Here is a 21178-nt window from a genome sequence, read left to right on the forward strand (position 1 = left end):
TTTCTCCTCGAAAAGTAACCAAAAGAACATCAACAATAGCTATCCTGTATACCTACTTTTTCAGAGATTATATATATATATATTTCCCCCCCTCCCCCCGGAGGCAATTAAGGTTAAGTGACTTGCCCATGGTCACACAGCTAGGAAGTGTTAAGTGTCTGAGACCAAATTTGAACTCAGGTCCTCCTACCTTCAGGGCTAGTGCTCTATCTATTGTACCACCTAAATGCCCCATAATTTTTTTTTTTTTTTTGTAAATATAACCTACATACACATTGAAAGCATCATGATGATAGGATTCAAAGTATAGGCTATCACAAACCTGGATACATCTTTACCATCACACAATTGACTAAACAATATAGAGAATTCAAGTTCCCACTATATTTTTTGTTTGCTTATGAAAATGTTTGATTTGCTAGTGCTAAATATTGATTCAAAGATTTTATTTCTTCTAGAAGCCACTAAAATATAAATCAAAATTATATAAGATTCCTTGAAAGACATAACAACAGAAATATCCTTAATTCATGACATTTGGATCATTAATAGAAAAAGGAAATATATATTTGCTCAATGATTTTCAACACTGTCATAGACAAGATCTAGCAGAATAGAAGTTAAATTCTCTGTAGATAGTTATGTCTTCCAGATGCTCTTGTTTATGGTCTTGCCAAGCCCCAAAACATCACAGAATCTCCAAAATAAGCCCCAGAGACACTTTAGAAAGTTTGGCCTGACTATCCATAAAGAAAAAAAACAAGTGGATGAAGAGACATATTATTCAGATTGTGACATGCAGTTAAATGGATAATTTATAAAGCTCTTGGTCTATATTTATATGTATCTACATCCATTTCATTATCTGATATATCTGTTTTTCTGTCAAACACTGCAAATAGAAAATTAAAACAAGGAAGAAGAGACTAGACTGGATTGCCTGAAGTAAATTACAAAATGCTTTTTGTGATCCCAAACTTTTGGGAAAAAGCTCATCTTTTTAATATAAATCTTCTACATGTTATATGATTTTAAGTCAAAGTATGCTTTAGTTAGTAAATAAACATTTTTTAGGTATTTGCTATGTGTCAGGTATTGTGCAAAGTCCTGGATATGCAAAGAAAGGTAAAAGTCAGATACTTTTCCCCAGGAGCTTGTTATTGTTATTCAATTGTGTCTAATTCTTTGTGATTTCATTTGGGATTATCTTGACAAAGACAATGGAATGGTTTTCCAATTCTGTCTCCAGCTTTACAGATAAGGAAGCTGAGGCAAATAGAGTTAAGTGATTTTTCCTGAATAATACAGCTAATACCTATCTGAGGCTAAATTTGATCTCATAAACATGATTATTCCCAATTCCAATTTCTGCACTATATCTGCTATGCCATCTAGTTTGTCACAAGGAATTTTATGGCACTCTAATTGAGAAACAGCATGCAAATTACTTTGTGCAAACAAACTACAAATAGAATAAATTAGAAATAGTCAACAAAAAAAACATTAGAATTAGGAAAGGCTTTCTGAGAAAGTTGGTTTTTTAACCTAACTGGATATCCAGTTCAAGATGTCCAATAGATATTTGGAGATATGAGCCTGGAGGTCAGCAGAGAGATAAGTGTTGGATTAGATCAGAATAGAAATCATCAGCATAGAGATCACAACTGATGTCCATGTGAATAGATTGGTGATGAGATAACCAAGTGCAGTATTATAGAAGGAGAAAAGGAGGGCCAGGATAAGCCTCTATGGGATACCCATGGTTAGCAGTATGATCTAGATCAGTGGTTCTCAAAATATGGTCTAGAGAATCCTGGGGATCTCTGAAACCCTTTTAGAAGTTTGTAGATTCAAATTAAAATTCAAAAATAGTTTTAATTCCAATATAGCAAATGTCTATAAATATAATCCAGATAAACAAAAACTCTTTGGAGAGATCCTCAATAATTTTTAATAGGATAAAGATACTGAAAACAAAAATTTGAGAACCACTGATCTAGATGAAGATTCAAAAAAGGGAACTGAGAAGGAACAGTAAAACAGATAGGAGGAGAACCAGTAAAGAGTACTGTCATGAAAATCTAGAGAGAAAAGAATTTTTTTCCCTTATTTATTTATTTTATTTTATTATTTTTTTAAAATAACTTTTTATTGACAGAATCCATGCCAGGATAATTTTTTACAACATTATCCCTTGCACTCACTTCTGTTCCGATTTTTCCCTTCCCTCCGTCCATCCCCTCCCCCAGATGGCAAGCAGTCCTATACATGTAAAATATGTCACAGTATAGATACAATATATGTGTGCAGAACCGAACAGTTCTCTTGTTGCACAGGGAGAATTGGATTCAGAAGGTAAAAATAACCCGGGAAGAAAAGCAAAAAGGCAAACAGTTTACATTCATTTCCCAGTGTTCTTTCTTTGGGTGTAGCTGCTTCTTTCTATCTTTGATCAATTGAAACTGAGTTAGATTTTTCCTTTGTTGAAGAAATCCACTTCCATCAGAATATATCTGCATATTGTATTGTTGTTGAAGTATATAATGATCTCCTGGTTCTGCTCATTTTACTTAGCATCAGTTCATATAAGTCTCTCCAAACCTCTCTGTATTCATCCTGCTGATCATTTCTTACAGAACAATAATATTCCATAACATTCATATATCACAATTTACCCAACCATTCTCCAATTGATGGGCATCCATTCATTTTCCAGTTTCTAGCCACTACAAACAGAGTTGCCACAAACATTTTGGCACATACAGGTCCCTTTCCTTTCTTTAGTATGAGAGAAAAGAATATTAAGGACAAGAAGATGATCAAAAGTATCAAAGGATTCAGATAGTCAAGAAAAATGAAAATCAAAGAAAAGCAATGGACTTTGATTGTCAAGCAAAAGATCATTAATTACCTTGGACAGAACAATTTTGGTTGTATTATGAGGTTACAAGTCAAACTGTAAAGAGAGAAAGCTGAAGCACCCATTGGAGACAGCTTTCTCAAGAAATTAGCTGCAAAAGAGAAGAGATATATGAGGTAAGATGAGGGGATAAGTGATCCAATTGGAGGTTTTTTGAGGCAGAGATATAGCTGTTTAGCAGAAGAAAAATAGCCAGCAGATAGGAAGAAAATGAAGATAAAAGAGACAACAGGAATGATGGAGTGGACAGTCTTCAGGAAAAGATGAAATGAAATGGAATCAGATATGGATACGAGTGGAGTGCTCTGGCAAGGAGAAGGACCAATTCATCATATAAGTGGGTAAAAGTGGAGGTCATGACAAATGACATCTGGGAAGTGAGAATGGAGAAGAAGAGGATAAAAGTAAGCTCTTACTGAATGGCTTCAAATATTTTCTGTGAAATATGAGGCAAAGTTGTGAGTTGAGAACTTGAGAGGAGGGAGAACTATGAAAAGATCTGAGGAGAGATGAGAAAAACCGCTTTAGTGAATAGGATAGTGAATCATTTAGGGAGCGGTCCTGTTGCAATGAGAGCCCAGTTGAGAATACATAACATACTTTTGCAGTGGGTCCAATCAATGTGGTTTTGTAATTTCCTCTGCCTCAATTCAAGAGCATGTGAGTAGGAACAAATATAGCAGAGGATGAGAGTGATACAGAGCTGAGGATTAGCAGGGGAATATTGATAATAAGATAAGGTCCCAGGGATATAAGAGAATCTATAGAGAATGTACAGTTGAACTGTTTCACTAAATGGTCAAGATGGGGAAGGGAGGAGAGCACAGGCAGAATGATATGTGATGACTTAGGAAAGAACTAAGACATGCAGATACATAAAAATGAGTATCACACAGACTCCAATAGAGATATTTGTGTTGAGTATAAGCTGACATTAATGTATAAGAAATAAGGAATTATAAAGAAGAATCAGAATAAAGTGTGTCTACAAAGACAGGATCAAAACAGAAGATGGCTTGGTCTTATAGCAAAAGTGGCAAATGGCTCATGTGTTCAGTTTACATGCTTGTGATGTCAAGAGAAAATGAGGAAAACCCCATGTTGAGTTCATGAGAGAATGTGGATAAGAGTCACATTGGATGGTCTGGCATAGCTGGGTTGCTAACTGCACCATTGGAGAGAACAACCTAACTGTTCAATATTCAATATCTTTGAATAAGGCATTTAATATGTCTGGGTTTAATATATTATTAAATGAGGACATTAGATTAGATGACCTTTGATTTACTTTGTAATCCTGTATTGCCAGTGCCTTGCAGAGAGCCTCAGTTACCTACCTCTTTAGCCTGGACCATCCTTTTACTCCCGTCATCCCCTTCTTCCATTGATGAATTTCTCTTGGAACCTCCATTTGGGGAAGACTCTATACAAGACATCTTTCCTTCCACTTTTGGCTCTACTTCTAATTTTCCAGACTTTGCCTCTGTATCAGTCCTCTAGTCATTCCAATACTCCTCCTACTCCTCTCTCTCCTCCTCTCACCCCTGGCTCCACTTCCTCTGTCCCCCAATTCTCTCAGCTTTTTTATAGCTTATCGTTTGTCTTCCACCTTTAGAATACAAACAGGGACAGTCTTTCTTTTAGTTTGTGTTTGTATCCCCAACCTTTAGCACAACGACTAACAAAAGTAAAGTAGGCAATCCTCTTTTTTTTTCTTTAAGAAATTATTAATCACTTTTGTTTTTATTGTTGTTTAGTCATTTTTCAGTTGTGTCTGTCTCTTTGTAATCCTCCTTAAGATTTTCTTGGAAAATATATTGAAATGGATTGACAAACTCTATCCACTGCACTACTTAACTACTCCCAACTTTTATTTTTACACCATTTTTTATTTCTATATATATATCTGTTTTGTTTATTAATAAATGCTTATTATTGACTATTTGATTATTAATGTAATAAATAGCAAATAGGAAGAGTGTAGATCTTGGGGTCAGAAAGACTCATCTTTCTAAGTTCACATCAAGTTTCAAATATTTACTAGTTTTCCTGGACAAGTCACTTAATTCTGTTTGCCTCAGTTTCCTCATTTGTAAAATTAGCTGGAGAAAGAAACAGCAAACCAGTCCAGTATCTCTTCCAAGAAAACCCCAAATGAGACCACAAATAGTTGGATGAGTGAAAAATGACTGAACAACAACACAACTCTCCTCATCTGAAAAATGAGGATACTTATTAGTACGTATTATATAAGGTTATGAGGGAAATATTTTGTAAAATCTTATATATTAGTGTGAATTATTATTGTTATGATTGTCTCCACAGGCAAAAATAGCTCTGCAGAACTAGTGAGTTGAAACTCTGTTTGGTTTGTACTTAAAAGGTAAATGAACTCTGGCTAAAATGTCAATTTATTTCACTGTACAAAGGCATCACTTGTCTCTACTGAGGTTCTAGGATAGATTTTAAAAAGAATAATTATAATAAAACTTTATTCTTAAAAATATATTCATTATTAATACCATAGTTCAATATTGATGTAATTTAAATCTGTATCCATTTTTAGCTTTTGTTCTTGAACTTATTACAAAGAAACCATTGAGGATATTTATATAAAAAATTGTTCTGCCTTGTGGTGTTTAATTTTTTTCCAGAAAATAATGTAGGCTACCCTCTTTTTAAAAAAATATTAATAACTTATTTTTACATCATTTTTCATTTCCATATGCATCTGTTTTAGGCCAGGTGCAAGCTAGCCCAAATGCAAGTTTAAAATCTGGAGAGATTGAATCAATAAGCCAGATAATTTTTAAAGGAAAAAAATCTTTTTACTAAATATTTACAAACACTCTGTAGGTATATGCTTTGACCAGTGCCCTTCCCTTGGTTCCTGCTCAAGGGGAACATACCCAGGTAGATAGCAACCATTATAGAACAGGAATAAACAGTCCATTAGTTCCAAAGAGTTATGCAATTACCTCTTCCACATACCAGCTTTCCCAATCACAGTTTTGATATGTGACGTATAGACATTAAAACTTAGATTTGGGGAGAGTTTTGCAGAAATTTCAAATAACATGAAAAACCAATAGGTGACACAGAAAAAGTTGAGAAACTCAGAAATTCATTAAATAAATGTATAATATTATATAATATCAACACATTTTATCTTTTAATACCATAATTCAAATTACTTCTCTGGTATGTGAGCCAATTTTAGGCAAATTTTCCAGGTGGGTGGTGATGATGATGTGCTTCTAAGCCCTATGATGTGGAAGGGAAAAGTGTACTCTCTTCTCACATTGACTTGTATAGGATTAACCAAAGGACCATAGTGCATTCATGACTATTCTGGGTCTCCATGACTAAGGGTCATGCATGGGTTTAACTCAATAATAACATACAGCAAAGACAGCCCTGAATGAACATTGCATAAGACTCCTTCTGTCCTCTCCTAGTTAGAAATCTCCTGGAGATTTGAAAGAGAGAGAGACGAAGACAGAGACAGAGAGAGAAAGAAAAAGGGAGAGAGAAAGAGAGAGAGAAAGAGAGAGAGAGAGAGAGAGAGAGAGAGAGAGAGAGAGAGAACAAGAAAAAATGACAGACAGACAGACAGATAGACAGAGAGAAGCAGTTTACCAAAACTAACCAACAGAGGCAGTATGGAGAAATGAAGCTCCCATTCAAATCCTGGCTCTCCTAGTTATTAGCTGTGTGATGGTAAGTAAGTCACTGAACTGCTTTGGATCTCAATTTCATCATCTATAAAATGGTGTGTTAGATTAGATCAAAGCTTCTTAAACTGTGGATCATAACTCAATGGTGAGTCCCATAACTGAATGTAGGAGTCACAAAATTATAAATATTATCAGTAAATATTTGATTTCATTACCTATTTTATATACCTATATTTCTGGGATGACATAAAAATTTCTCAGGAAGAAAGACTCTGTGAGTGAATAAAGTTTAAGAAGCCCTGGTCTAGATAGACTAGGTCTCCATGTGTAATTCTATGGCATTAACTGAATCTGACAGAAGTGCAGTGTCCTACAACCATAGTTTTTTACCTCTGCAATAAGAGGAAATAAGCACATTTTCCCATCTTTTGCTTGGAAACAAAGATTGGTCATCGTAATTGCATAGGGCTTTGTTCTGTTGGCTTTGTTGTATTGTTATTGCCATTGTTGTTATATCCATTTCCATCATTATAGTCATTTTGTGCTAAATTATTTGGAGATTGGAGATTTTCCATTAATATGATGATTTTATTTTTGAAGAAAATGCACATGGGAATATGATGTTTTCTATATACATACTTCTCTTAGCTGTCACTAGTCTGAGGATAGTTTTTGGTCAAGTATTCAGGAGATTCTTAAAGTATGGAACATCTAGGTAGTTTAGTAGATAGTGCCAGGAAGACTCATCTTCAAGAGTTCAAATCCAGCCTCAGATACTTATTAGCTATGTGACCCAGAGCAGGTCATTTAATCTTGTGTGCCTCAGTTTTTTCATCTATAAAATGAGCTGAAGGAGGAAATGCCAAACTACTCTAGAATCTTTGCCAAGCAAACACAAACAGGATCATGAAAAGTTGGACATAACCAAAACACAATTCCTAAAGTACAGGCTTGGTATTTAGGATGCTTTAATATACCTCAACCTAAGTTCACTGCTACTGATACATAATGGATGTACAACCAGAAGTTGATGATTTGTCATCATTTAATCTTTGAGTGCCTGAGACAACTGTTTTAGGACCAATTGACAAGTGGATGCAAGGCAACATTGGTAGAAGTTGTTTCTTAATTGGGAGTTTTCTAGTTTAAAATTTAAAAAAGAAAATCTTTATTTGAGTTACTTTGCAGACCTAATAAGTGAATCAACCCTATTGACATTTGACCATAAAATAATATCATTTTGACTTCTTCTGAAAAGCAAGTTTCTATATGTAAATAATAGTAAGCCATAAGGAAAAAAACCTATAATGGGAACTTTTTCAAATGAAACAGATTTGTGGAGAGATTAGAAAGAATACAAATAATGGCAATTGATTTTAAAAATGAATATGACCATTTTAGTGGTCTTGACAAACCCATTATTAGTCTATTAACAATCAAGAACAAGACTGAGGAAAGCAATTTTGGAAGCAATCTTTAGATTGGTTACATAGGTCTCTTCATGTTCTGGAACAATTGTAGAGTGCATTAGAGTGAAGAATCAATTAAAAATAAACAGGCCTGTTTATGGCAGCCCTCTTTATAGTATCCAGAAACTGGAAATTGAGTGGATGCCCATCAATTGAAGAATGGCTGAATAAATTGTGGTATGTGAATATTATGGAATGTTATTGTTCGGTTAGAAATGACCAGCAGGAGGATTTCAGAAAGGCCTGGAGAGACTTATATGAACTGATGCTGAATGAAATGAGCAGGACCAGGAGATCATTATATACTTCAACAAAAATACTATATGATGATCAATTCTGATGGACGTGGCCCTCTTCAACAATGAGATGAACCAAATCAGTTCCAATAGAGCAATAATGAATTGAATCAGCTACACCCAGGGAAAGAACTCTGGGAGATGACTATGAACCACTACATAGAATTCCCAATCCCTCTATTTTTGTCCGCTTGCATTTTTTATTTCCTTCACAGATTAATTGTATACTATTTCAAAGTCCGATTCTTGTTGTACTGCAAAATAACTGTATGGCTATGTATACATATATTGTATTTAATTTATACTTTAACATATTTAACATGTATTGGTCATCCTGCCATCTAGGGAAGGGGGTGGGGGAAGAAGGGGAAAAATTGGAACAAAAGGTTTCGCAATTGTCAATGCTGAAAAATTACCCATGCATATATCTTGTAAATAAAAAACTATAATAACAAAAAAAAAATAAGTAAACAGGCCCTTACCAACTGTTCCCTATGTGACAGGCTCTGTGTTCGACTGTTTTGCAAAAGATTAAAATTAAGGCATTTTAAACAATAAAAGATTATATTTTGACTTACAAGAATATTGTATATTCTAAAAGGTTTGGAAAAGATCAAAATGTCCATTTCTCAGCTCAAAAGTTGAGGAAACTGAGACTAAAATGAAGGTTTTCCTCTTTCCCTCCATCAGTCATATATACCAACTCATTCTGTTTGGCTAATCTTGTTATTCAAGTTTTTGTTTCCCAAAAAGTTGTGAATGAAGTAGTTAGGAGAATTATTTTATTTATGCTTGTTTCAGGAAGATTTTTATTCTGGCATTTATTTTCTCAACATTTCCAACATCTTTAATCAATAGTTTTTAAGTGATTTAGCATCTTAGGTTACTGAAATTTTATTCATCTTTCCAAAGAATTCATTCACATATAACTTCTTCCATCAAGGCCTCCCTGTTTCAAGTTCCTACCCACTCCAATTATTCCTTTTCTCTACTCTCAAAAGTGATTTCCCTAAGATGTAAACCTGCCCATGTCATCCCCACCTTACTTAATAAACTATGATGTCTCTATATTTCCTCAAGGATCAAAACAAAGTTCTCTATTTGACATTTGAAATTCTTCTCAAATTGACCTTTTCTTACCTTTCCAATCTTATATTTCAGTCTCCTAGACGCAGCTACACTGGCTGATTTCTGTTCCTCTCATGTGACACTCCATGTCTCATCTCTGTGCCTTTCAGGAGCTGCCTCTCATGCTTTAAAGGTTCTTCTTGACTCCCTCTCTTAATATCCAAAGCTTCTTCATGATTCAGTTCAAGTCCACCTTCTGCAGGAAGTTTTCTCCTTTGAGGGAACCTTTCATTTACTCTCTAAATGTCTTATATGTACCTAGTTATTTATATGTTATCTTTCCTGTTGGAATGTGAGCTTCCTCATGACAGGTATCATTTTTGCCTTCATTTATATGTCCAGAGTATAACAATGGCATATTGTTGTTATTGTTCAGTAATTTTATTCATGTCAACTTTTCATTTGAGATTTTCTTGGCAGAGTTACTAGAGTTGTTTGCCCAGGCTTATACCTGGGTAAGTATCTGAGGCCACATTTTGAACTCATAGCTTCCAGGTTCCAACTCTAGAACTCTATCTACTCTTCTACCTGACTGCCCTGTGATATGCTATGAGCTTAATAAATATTTGTTAATTGATTGATTAAAATAAGCAAGACAGCAAAAACAGACCCATCTAGGAGCAGAGATGAAAATTACATTTATTGGCTCATTGGATATAAATCAGTATAATGGAAACTGATGAAACAGAAGAACTCTTCTACCTGTGTGATAACAATAAATGCTACAATTTTTAGAGTACTTCAAGGTTTCCATAATTTTACACATACTGTCCCATTTGAGCCTCATAATAACTCTGAAAAGTAAATATTACAAGTATTATTTCCAATTTACAAATGGGGAAACCAAGGCCAAGAGAAGTTAAAAGACTTATTTATGATAACCCAGGCAGTAAGAATCTGAAGTGAGATTAAAACCCAGGTCTTCCTGATACCACTTCTATCTGCAGCCCCCTTATGCTCCCTCTGTATATTATCTTGTCTAGCAGTAACCTTCCAGTATTCAGTTAAGCTGGTTCATTTGGAAATACCAGGATCTGTGGTCTTCCTTGAATGTTCTGTATCATAGAAAATTTACCTCTTGTGTCATGACAAACATAGGGGGATTCTCCTACTGTTTCTATTTGGATTTCTAGGAGATTTGACCATTTTCTTCCTGGTTTGTTTTCTGAAGCTACCTGGACAAAAACTGAAAGTTCAAATGTAGAGGAGCAATATTTTCTCCAGCTGTGTCACTGCTGGAATTTGGAGTCTTTCTTTGCTTTTCATGGATGTTATTAATTTCACTAGGGAAGATATGCAGTACTACTTCTCAGCATATGAATCCCAACTGTTATGTTTCCCTACACCATTCAATGCCAAGAATTATAAGCAAAGTGTATTGCTTTAAAAAAAAAAAAAGATAGGTGCAAAGTACTCTCTAGTGGAAAGATTTGAAAACTGTAAACAAATCCAGTGCTCAATTTTAGAGCTGATTAAAAAATTCTATGGTAAGGAAGAAATTGGGTATTTGAAACCCACAGATAATGACAATTAAAATTTCTCATTTTAACAATTTGTCTAAGCTATTTACTTTTAAAGTATTTTATTAGAATTGTTAAAACCTAGCAAAACTGATTATTTGGGTAGATTCATATTTTTGTGCCTAAACATCCTAATAGAAGCATCCTCTTTCTCTTTCCTTCTTCCTCTCCTCCTCTCCCTCTCTTCCTCTTCCTCCTTTTCTTTCTCTCTCTCTTTCACTCTCTCCCTAACCTCCTTTACTCTTTCCCTCTCCACTTCCCCTCCTTTTTCTCCCTCCATTCCCTTCCCCTCTCCCCTTCTTCTCCCCCTCAGTTTAAACATATGTAATATGGTTAGTGACATTAGCTAGCTTCTAAATTCTCCAACTAAATTTCAGAGGTGTATGGGATATTCAAGAAGGGCTAACATTTCTGTGATGAAGGCTTGCTGAGCTCCAGATTAGATGTCTACTTGTTATTCAGCAGCTCCAAGAAGTTGTTAGCCTGTTCAGCAGCTACACCCTAGTAAAACCAGATTGACAGGTGGGCTAAACCAGGTAACCAACAGATATCAATCCCATTGGTGAGGTAAGGAAATTCTATCCCAAGCATATGAAGACTTCCCCTGGAAGAATGGGTTGATGAAAACAATTTATTCTAATGACAATGAAAGTGACTGAAGCAGATCCTGTGGAATGTTCAGAACTTGGTCAGACATCAAAGCTGACAAGGTCACCTACTGTCTCATGAACCATTGCCAGTCTTGACTTTTGTCTTGTCACTGTACTTTGATGTCTCTGGAAGAGAAAGTGAGGCTGACGATTTTGTAAAACTGCTTCATTTATATCTAATTCATATGCAAGTCAAGACATCACCCACATAATGTCATTGGTCCTCTTTGAAACAAAGGATAAATAATAAAACTAATTTTTAAGAGAAAGAAGGTTCACAAATAATCTAGCGATTTAGTCTTTTGCAACATATCATATCAACTTTACCTCTTCACTTCCATAAAATCAATCTTCTTAAATCTTTTTGTAATAATAATGATGATGATGATGATATCTAGCATTTATATAGTACCTACTATGTGGCCGTACTGTGGAAGATGGATCAGGATAGGAAAAGACTGGCAATAGGAAGATTATTTGCTAAATCCCAGTTGAGAACTGATAAGCACCTGAACCAGGAGAGGGCTGAAGGCATAGCAATGGAGAGAAAGGAATGGATATGAAAGATATGGAAGTAGAACTAACAAAATGTGACAACTGTATGGTTTTGTGATGGGAGGGAAAGAAAGGAGATCACAATCATATTGTCTTAGTTACTACAGGGATGGCATTGTCTTCCATAGAAATAGGGAAGTTTGGAAAAGGAGTGGGGTTGGGGGCGGGGAAGATTGCTATATATCTATGCCTATTTACCCTATGGGACTAGTTGAGTACTACAAAAAAGAAAGGAGGAACATCAGCGCTTTATCTCACTATTTACTGCCCAATTGCTGCCATGTGGTGATTTGGAAACAAGATGAAATATGCTGGGCATGGATTTTCCAGTGTTATCTGTAGAGGTGCCCAAGTAGAGTTACAACTAATTTGAGCTGATGTTTGGTGTATAATAGAAGAGGGTGGGAACTTGTCCAGCTATTGGGAAGAGACAAAGTGGGACAATTTTAGGGGAAAAGAGTAGGTGAGCTTGTATTACAAATAAGTGTTATGTTGGAGGTATATGGGAAGGATGGGTTGCAGCCCCCATCTTCCTCACCTTCCAATTGGTTGGTCACATACCCTTTGGGGGCATGTTTAGATATCAGAGGACCTTGGTCACTACTTTGAAAATCACTGGATTAGACAATATGCATACTTTATCTATTTTGAATGGAATTCTTTGTAAAATATATCACCATTTCTTTTCTCATTAGAATATAATGGATGAATATCTTTTTCTGTGTGTGTGGCAGACATCAGATTGTTGAAGGCAATAAAGTTATATGACCTTACAGTAAATAGACCCAAATGGTTATACTTTTAAATCAATAAATAGATCTTCCCTCTCCTTTTTTCTGTCAGCTACCTCTTCTGTTATCACCCTTGCTTCTAGTATTATGTGTTATTTTCTGTACAAAGAGAGTGCTTTTAATATTTTGCAATGTTGCCTGGATGATGTCCAGTGGCTTCTTCTCTTCTATAGAGAGAAGTACATGGACTTTGTGATCACTCCCTACTCAGAAGACTTTTTTCTCCTTCTATTTACTTCTAAGTTAATTATTGAGGGCAGCTAGGCAGTAGAGTGGATTGAGCATTGGACGTAGAGTCAGGAAGACTCATCTTCTTGAATTCAAATCTGGCCTCAGACACTTACTAGCTATATGATCCTAGGCAAGTTATTTAATCCCATTTGCCTCAATTTCCTCAACTGGAAAAGGAGCTGGAGAAAAAAGATGGCAAATCACTCTAGTATTTTTGCCAAGAAAATCTCCAAATAATATCACAAAGAGACAGATACAATTGAACAACAAACTACTATTTAAAATGTATTTTAGTTCATAAAGCCTATGTGTAGGGCTATGCAGGAGCCAGCTCAAACTGGCTCTTGAATGTAATGATCGCGTATTTAAAATCAGCCGGAGTCAGGAACTCAGGTTAAGGGAAAAATCTTCAGTCTTTACTGAAGTGAAGAGGTGAAAAAAGATTGCGATAGCAATATGGGCAAGAAGGATTGTGATAGCAATATGGGCAGCTGCGACAGGAAGCCAGCTAGCAGAGAAAGTGGGGCCTGAGCTCTCCAACCCTTCCTTTTTCACTCCCCTGCCTCCACCCACCAGAATCGTCATTTCCTATACAACACATCAGGACTTGCACAAAGAGTGGGCGGGGGCCATTCTTTCTCCAAGCTTATATATTAATAGAGTATGGTCCAATTACTATTTAGCCTCATGTGCTTGGGACCTCAGTGCATCAACTCAAGCCTCAGCCCATTACATCTCCCGCTTTCTTTTGTTTTAGAACACAGGTGATCATGCCATCCCTGACTCCTCAGGGAGGTCAGAGCCCCTAAGGGGAGGTGATGACATCCTCCCTGACTTCTCAGGAAAGGAGGTGAAAGCACCGAAAAGGAGGTAATCATGCCCTCCCTGACATCTCAGGAAGGGAGATGAAAAGCACCAAAGGGAAGTGGGGGTTGCTAGCAGGTTTCTGGGCTCAAGGGTCTTATTATGCACAAACCCATCAGCATGGGAAGTATTACACAAGCACATAGCAACAACGCAGAGGCTATTAGTGATGACTCTCCCCACAGTCAGTGCAGGCTTGTTGTGGTGTAACAAACATGAATTATTCACCCAATTAACGGTATAACAAACAATATAAATCAACATTGTGTTGTAAAAGATTGCCAGAAGTCCTAGAAGGAGAGTATGTAAACAGCAGTCACACACACACCTTCTTCAGCAACCAAGAGATAGTCCAAAACCAATCTATTGTCCATTGCTTCACATGTCAGGGAATCCAATGATCCCCCCAAGTTTTTGAAGTCCAGCAAAAGTCTTTTTATGTCTTAGGGAATCCAATGATTCCAGCAGATTTTGAAGTCCTGTGACAGTCTTATCATTTCTCAGAAAATCCAATGATTCCTGAGGGCTTTCAAGTCTTAAGCCTCAAAGAATCCAATGATTCCTGAGGGATTTAAAGTCCTACAACAATCTAATGTCTCAGAGAATCCAATGATTTCTGAGGGTTTTGAAGTCCAATGATTTTCTATGTCCATGAGTCAAACGCCATAACTGCCACACTCTTTCAATGGTGAGCACAATCAGCAACAGAACACCTGATGTTTCTTGGGTCTTTTCCTTAGTTTCAAGGGTCTGCTCCATCTCTCTGCGATGGACAAGGCGAATATGGCTCGTTGGTACCCATCTGATTCCTTCTCCACCTGTAGAGATACAAGCAAACCCTCTCCCCGAAGCAGTTAGCCTATCTGGTCCCTTCCATTCACCACTTTCTGGGTCTCTTCACATCACCTGGCAATTATCTAAAGATAGTGGAGCTGCTCACACTGGACACTGCCCTTCCGGTGGGTTATAAAACCTGTCTGCCGGAGCCAGTGCATCTTTGTCAAAAATCAAGAAGTTAATAGTATAAAGTGCTAGATTTAGTAGTTCTCTAGGGTTACCTGTGGCTACCCCTTTCTTTTGTTTTTGGAGCAGCATCTTAATGTCTCTGTTTCTTCTCTCTACTATTGCCTGTCCTTGAGGATTAAAGGGTATGCCAGTGGTATGTAAAATCTTATACTGTGCACAAAAGTGTGCAAAATGTTTGGAGGTGTATGCAGGACCATTGTCTGTTTTTATTGCTTGTGGCACTCCCATAATGGCAAATGCTTGCGTGAGGAATTCAGTGACCACTCAGGCTGTCTCTTTTGCTGCTGGTATGGCAAAAGTGAATCCTGAAAAGGTGTCTACCACAACATGGATAAAAGACAGACGACCAAAATATTTATAATGGGTCACATCCATTTGCCAAATTTCACTGGGTCTCAAACCACGAGGATTCTTCCCTGGAGGCAGTGAAGGAGCATGGAAAGGAAGGCAAGCTGTACAGCTTTTTACTATGCTCCTAGCTTCCTCTTTTGTAATCCCAAATTGTAAACGCAAAGCTCGAGCAGCCTGATGGTATTTAGAATGGGATTCCTGGGCCTCCTGAAATAAAGGCGTACTGGCTAACATAGTTAAAAGGCCTTTGAATTCCCATCAAAAATAGGGCCTGGGAGTCCACTATGTGAGTGGACATGTAAGACATAAATCTTACCTGGATGTTTTCTCACTTGCTCCTGAAGTTCCTTAAAGAGCTGATATATATTAGAAGCTGCAAATTTTATTTGGGCTGTGGCAATTCTTTGTACCACACCTACTGAATAGGCTGAATCAGATATTATATTTATGTCACCTGGGTAATAAGTGAGAGCTAACATGATTGCATATAATTCGTTCTGCTGAGTGGACTGAAAAGGAGTTCTGACTACTCTCTTTATTGTTAAGTCATGAGAGTATACAGCACAAATATTTTGGAAGCATCTGTAAAGATAGTTGGTCCTTTAAGAGGAACTTTAGAAACTTTCTCTTCAAGAATCCATCGCCAATTATGTAAGTCTGGTTATCTTTAATGGAGACCCAGAAAAGTCATCACAATGGCAAAAAGCAAGCAGTCTCTCCTCCCCTTCCTTTTTCACTCCCCTGCCTTCACCCACCAGAATCGTCATTTCCTATACAACACATCAGGACTTGCACAAAGAGTGGGCGGGGGCCATTCTTTCTCCAAGCTTATATATTAATAGAGTATGGTCCAATTACTATTTAACCTCATGTGCTTGGGACCTCAGTGCATCAACTCAAGCCTCAGCCCATTACACTTGAGAACTATTAAATTTTTGATGTGAGAATTTACATCTTTGAAACTGTCTAATGCTACAAATCAGGGAATGATTTTTATTTTTGTTTTTGTTTTTTGAACAGACCCATGGTGTCAAACTCAAATAGAAATGGAGATCACTAAACTACACAAAGCTTCCTAAGGACTACATATTGACTTAGTTTTAAAATGTAATATTATCTATATTTTATTATATTTTTATTTACTTTGTTAAATATTTCTCAGTTACATTTTAACTTGGTTCAGGTTATACTTGAGAGTATCATGGGCTGCGTGTGACCTGTTGGCCATGAATTTAACACTTTTGTTCTAGATTTAGGAATGTGATATTAAAAATATTAATAATGCAGAATAGACTTAAAAAGCATGCCAAGTATACTTTTTTCATGGAGATCTGGTTGTTAAACATTTACCAGCCCCTGAATTGAGTAGCAAGCATTATTGCTGCTACATTCATTATATTAGTTCACTTCAATCAAAGAAAGCTGAAACACAGATGAATCACTCAGCAAGTCTAAAGGAGTAAGAAAACTATCACCATCTTTTGTCCCTCATCTCATACTTAATAGTATTTTTTCCTAATGTAAAGATAGTTTTTAATAGTTACTTTTGTAAGATTTTGAGTTTCAATTTTTTCTCCCTCCCTCCCTTCCCCCACCCCAATATTACTAGAAATCTGATATAAGTTATACATGTATAATAATTTTAAACATATTTCCACATTAGCCACTATCTTCTGTTATAGGTGAATTATTGTGCTGATAAGTAGATTGCTTTCTGCATACTTGGTCTAGTCAGGGATGGGATTAGCAGCAATATTACTGTGTCCTGTTTTGAGTGGACTATGCATGCTGGTCAATGTCTACAAGCCCAGCTTTCAACAGAGACTTTTTCATAGTAATAACTTAATTTCTTTCACCTATTTAAAAGAACCAATAAAATTTATGTAATAATAATAACAAGAAAAACATGGAAAACTGGAGCAAAGACTTTCATCTTAACTTCTCCATTCCAGGTGTGTTTAATTCAAATGGCAAGGGACTGGCAATTTTTAAAATTATTTTCCTTTATTGAAGTCAGACTAGTCTAGTCTTGCTATTATTTTAGTGGCTTACAGAGGAATAAGGAAAAAGCAAAGTTGAGGAAAATGCTAGGGGAGGGGGGAAATAAAGTTTTATATCCTGCTCATTTTATCCATCTTTCTAGTGAAAACTATAGGTATATTTGGAGAGTTATTTTCCAGTTTTTCTTAATTATTGAGGAACTATCCTTTATAGAGAGTGCAGATTGATGAAAATTTTTAGTTTAGGCTTTGCAGTGAATCTTTACTGGGCTTGCTACGTAGAATCACTTAATAGTTCTTTTCCCACAATTTCTTTTTTGGTCTTCACACAGATTATATTATGCTTGCCATATTAAAAGCAGATAATTCCTTCCAATAATAAAAGAAGAGACATTTTTCCCTCAAAAAATTATATTACATTGATCTTTCTAAATGGTGACAACTTCATTGTTTTTCTTTAATTGCTGGTCTAAATTCTCTCTTATTTTCCCTTGCTAATATTCATAGTGCTAAAACTAGAAGGAACCATATGAGTTGTAGAGACCATTGCTCATCTCCTTCATTTTGACACAGAAAAGTAGATAATAATATTAGCTCCCATTTATATTGGGATTCTTATCTTGCAAAATGCTTTGCTTACATGAATCCTGAGGGGTAGGTACTTTTTGTGTATTATCCTTATTTTACAGATAAGGAGAGTGTGGCTCATTCATTCAACAAGTGCTTATTAATGAGTCGATGACTTGCCCATTATCACACAGCTGGCATTAAAGGCAGCATTTGAACACACTTTTTCTTTATTCCAAGTAGCAGCCTTTTTCTTACTCTATCTTGTTACATAAATCTTCCATACTGCCAATTAGTGGGAGAGCTCTTTCCTCTACATCAGTCTGCTTTCTCCATTGTTTCATGAGTTGTCATGCCTGGAATATACTCCTTAGAAGAGCTCCATGGACAATGTTGTTGTTGTTGTTGTTGTTAGTGAATTGTTTTAATTGTGTTCTACTCTTCATGACTCCATTTGGAGCTGTCTTGGAAAAGATATTGTAATGCATTGCCATTTTCTTATCAAACTCATTTTACAGATGAGGAAACTGAGGTAAACAGAATTAAGTGTCTTGTCAACTGGGGTCACACTAAACCTTTCTCTTTTACATAGACTATTCTCCCTTCCATTGGGCTTGGGGGAAAAAATGACTTCACTTTCTTTTTTTAAATTATAGCTTTTTATTTAAAAAATATTTACATGGATAATTTTTCAATGTTGACCCTTGCAAAACCTTCTGTTCCAGCTTTTCCCCTCTTCCCCCCAACCCCATCCCCTAGATGGCAGTTGTTCAATACATGTTAAATATGTTAAAGTATATGTTAAATCTAATATATGTATACATATTTATATAGTCATCTTGCTGCAGAAGAAAAATCAGACCTAGAAAGAAAGAAAAAAACCCAAGAAGAAAAATAAAAATGCAAACAAACCATAACAGAAAGAGTGGAAATGCGATGTTGTGATCTGCACTCATTTCCCATAGTTCTCTCTCTGGGTATAGATTTCTCTCTTCATTACTAATTATAACTAGTTTAAATCATCTCATTTTTGAAGAGAACCATGTCTATCAGAATTGATCATCGTATAATTTTGTTGTTGCCATGTATAATGATCTCCTGGTTCTGCTCATTTCATTTAGCATCAGTTCATGTAAGTCTCTCCAGTTCTCTCTGAAATCATCCTACTGGTCATTTCTTACAGAACAATAATATTCCATAATATTCATGTACCACAATTTATTCAACCATTCTCCAACTGATGGACATCCACTTAGTTTCCAGTTTCTAGCCACTACAAACAGGGCTGCCACAAACATTTTGGCACATACAGGTCCCTTTCCCTTCTTTAATATCTCTTTGGGGTATAAGCCCAGTAGAAACATTGCTGGGTCAAAGGGTATGCACAGTTTGGTAACTTTTTGAGCATAGTTTCAAATTTCTCTCCAGAATGGCTGGATGTATTCACAACTCCACCAACAGTGTATCAGTGTCCCTGTTTTCCCACATCCCCTCCAACATTCATCATTATCTTTTCCTGTCATCTTAGCCAATTTGAGAGTTGTGTAGTGGTATTTCAGAGTTGTTTGCATATTTCTGATCAATAGTGATTTGGAGCATCTTTTCATATGACTAGAAATGACTCTTCACTTTCTGAAGGCACATTTGAACTCAAGAAGATGAGTTTTCCTGACTTCAGGACCTCTGATATTGTCAACTGGACTGAATTAGCTTCTGTGGATGGTTGGAGTTAAATGGAGCATGTTCTAAAGATAGGGGAGTTAGGAATCAACCAGAAGTCTAAATTCAAAGTGAGGGGAATGGCTTTCAAGCAAGCCATATGTGCTGATGACTTGCCCCTCGTTGGGGGACCCAAGGCAGTGGGGCTAAACTTTGATTGTATGCATATGGCTAGACAAAGAGGCAAATAGTAGAGTGTAGCAGCAGTAGTAAGGCACAATAGCAATAGTGAGGCAAGGTGGCCTAGTGACAAAAAGTTTATTCATAGCAGAGCTTCATTTCGGGCCTATTGGTACTTGCCTGAGCTTAGGGACCGTTGATTCTGTGATTTAGTAGCAGCAGTGTTCCCAGAGTGAGCACAAAGGATTGTTGTTATACCAAGGTCAGGATTGAGCTTGCTTACTGGGCTCCAGAAAATAGGGTATCTCCTAACATCTTGACATTATTCATAACTTTAGTTCTGATCATATCAATTCTTTCAATAGTAACTTATTTGCACCTGATAGTATAACAGTAGATACTAAGACAAATTTCAAATATAGAACCTTTCTTACCAGTCTATAATTCCTTTCAATTCATCTCAATTCAATTCAATTTAATAAATATATTTGCCTACCCCATGCAATAATTGAATCTTCAAGAGTTTCCAATTTGATAATTGGATGAAAATTTAATTTTTATTGAAAAAGAATAGAAATTAGAATGTGGTCAGTGTATTGGAAAGGTCAAAAAAAGAAGCATACAAAATTGGGGGAAAGGAAGGGAAGAACTTCTACCTTGAGGATGGATATAGATAAGAGGAATAATCACTTATATATGTTCTAGGCACTATTATAAGCACTTTACAAATACCATTTCCTTTGGTCTCCATCTCTGTCTCGGCAGAAACAGGATTAGTGTGTGTGAGTTGCTATCCTGTAGCTATTTGTTCTCACATGGATTCTGTGCAGGAGACCATCACCCAGATCAAGGTCCACATGGTGTCCCTGGAGGGCTTTGCTCTTGAGGATCAAGTCCTGCTGCTGGTCAGCTCCCTCCCTGAGAATGAAGCCATATAGGAACAAAGTGGGGTGGAATCCCTGTCCACTCTGGAAATAGCTAGCAGAAGCTGGAAGGGAAAGTCCATGGCCCTTCGGCCTGAGTTGGAAAAGTGAAGGGTCAGAGGAGGTGGCCAAGCAGGAGAAGAAGATGAAGAAAACTGGGTGTGCTAAGTGTAGGATGCAGTACAACCAATGTTTTGTCAATACAGTGCTCATCTTTGGCAAGACGAAGGGCCCCAGTGTCAATTCCTAACCCTGTGGTTATTTCATTCTGACCCAATAAAACAGCTACAACTATTAAAAAAAATTCATCTCCTTTGTTGCTCGGTCATTTTCAGTCTTGTTTGACTCTTTATAATCCATTTGGGTCATAT

Source organism: Antechinus flavipes, chromosome 1, assembly GCF_016432865.1.
Source record: "Antechinus flavipes isolate AdamAnt ecotype Samford, QLD, Australia chromosome 1, AdamAnt_v2, whole genome shotgun sequence".
Taxonomy (NCBI): domain Eukaryota; kingdom Metazoa; phylum Chordata; class Mammalia; order Dasyuromorphia; family Dasyuridae; genus Antechinus; species Antechinus flavipes.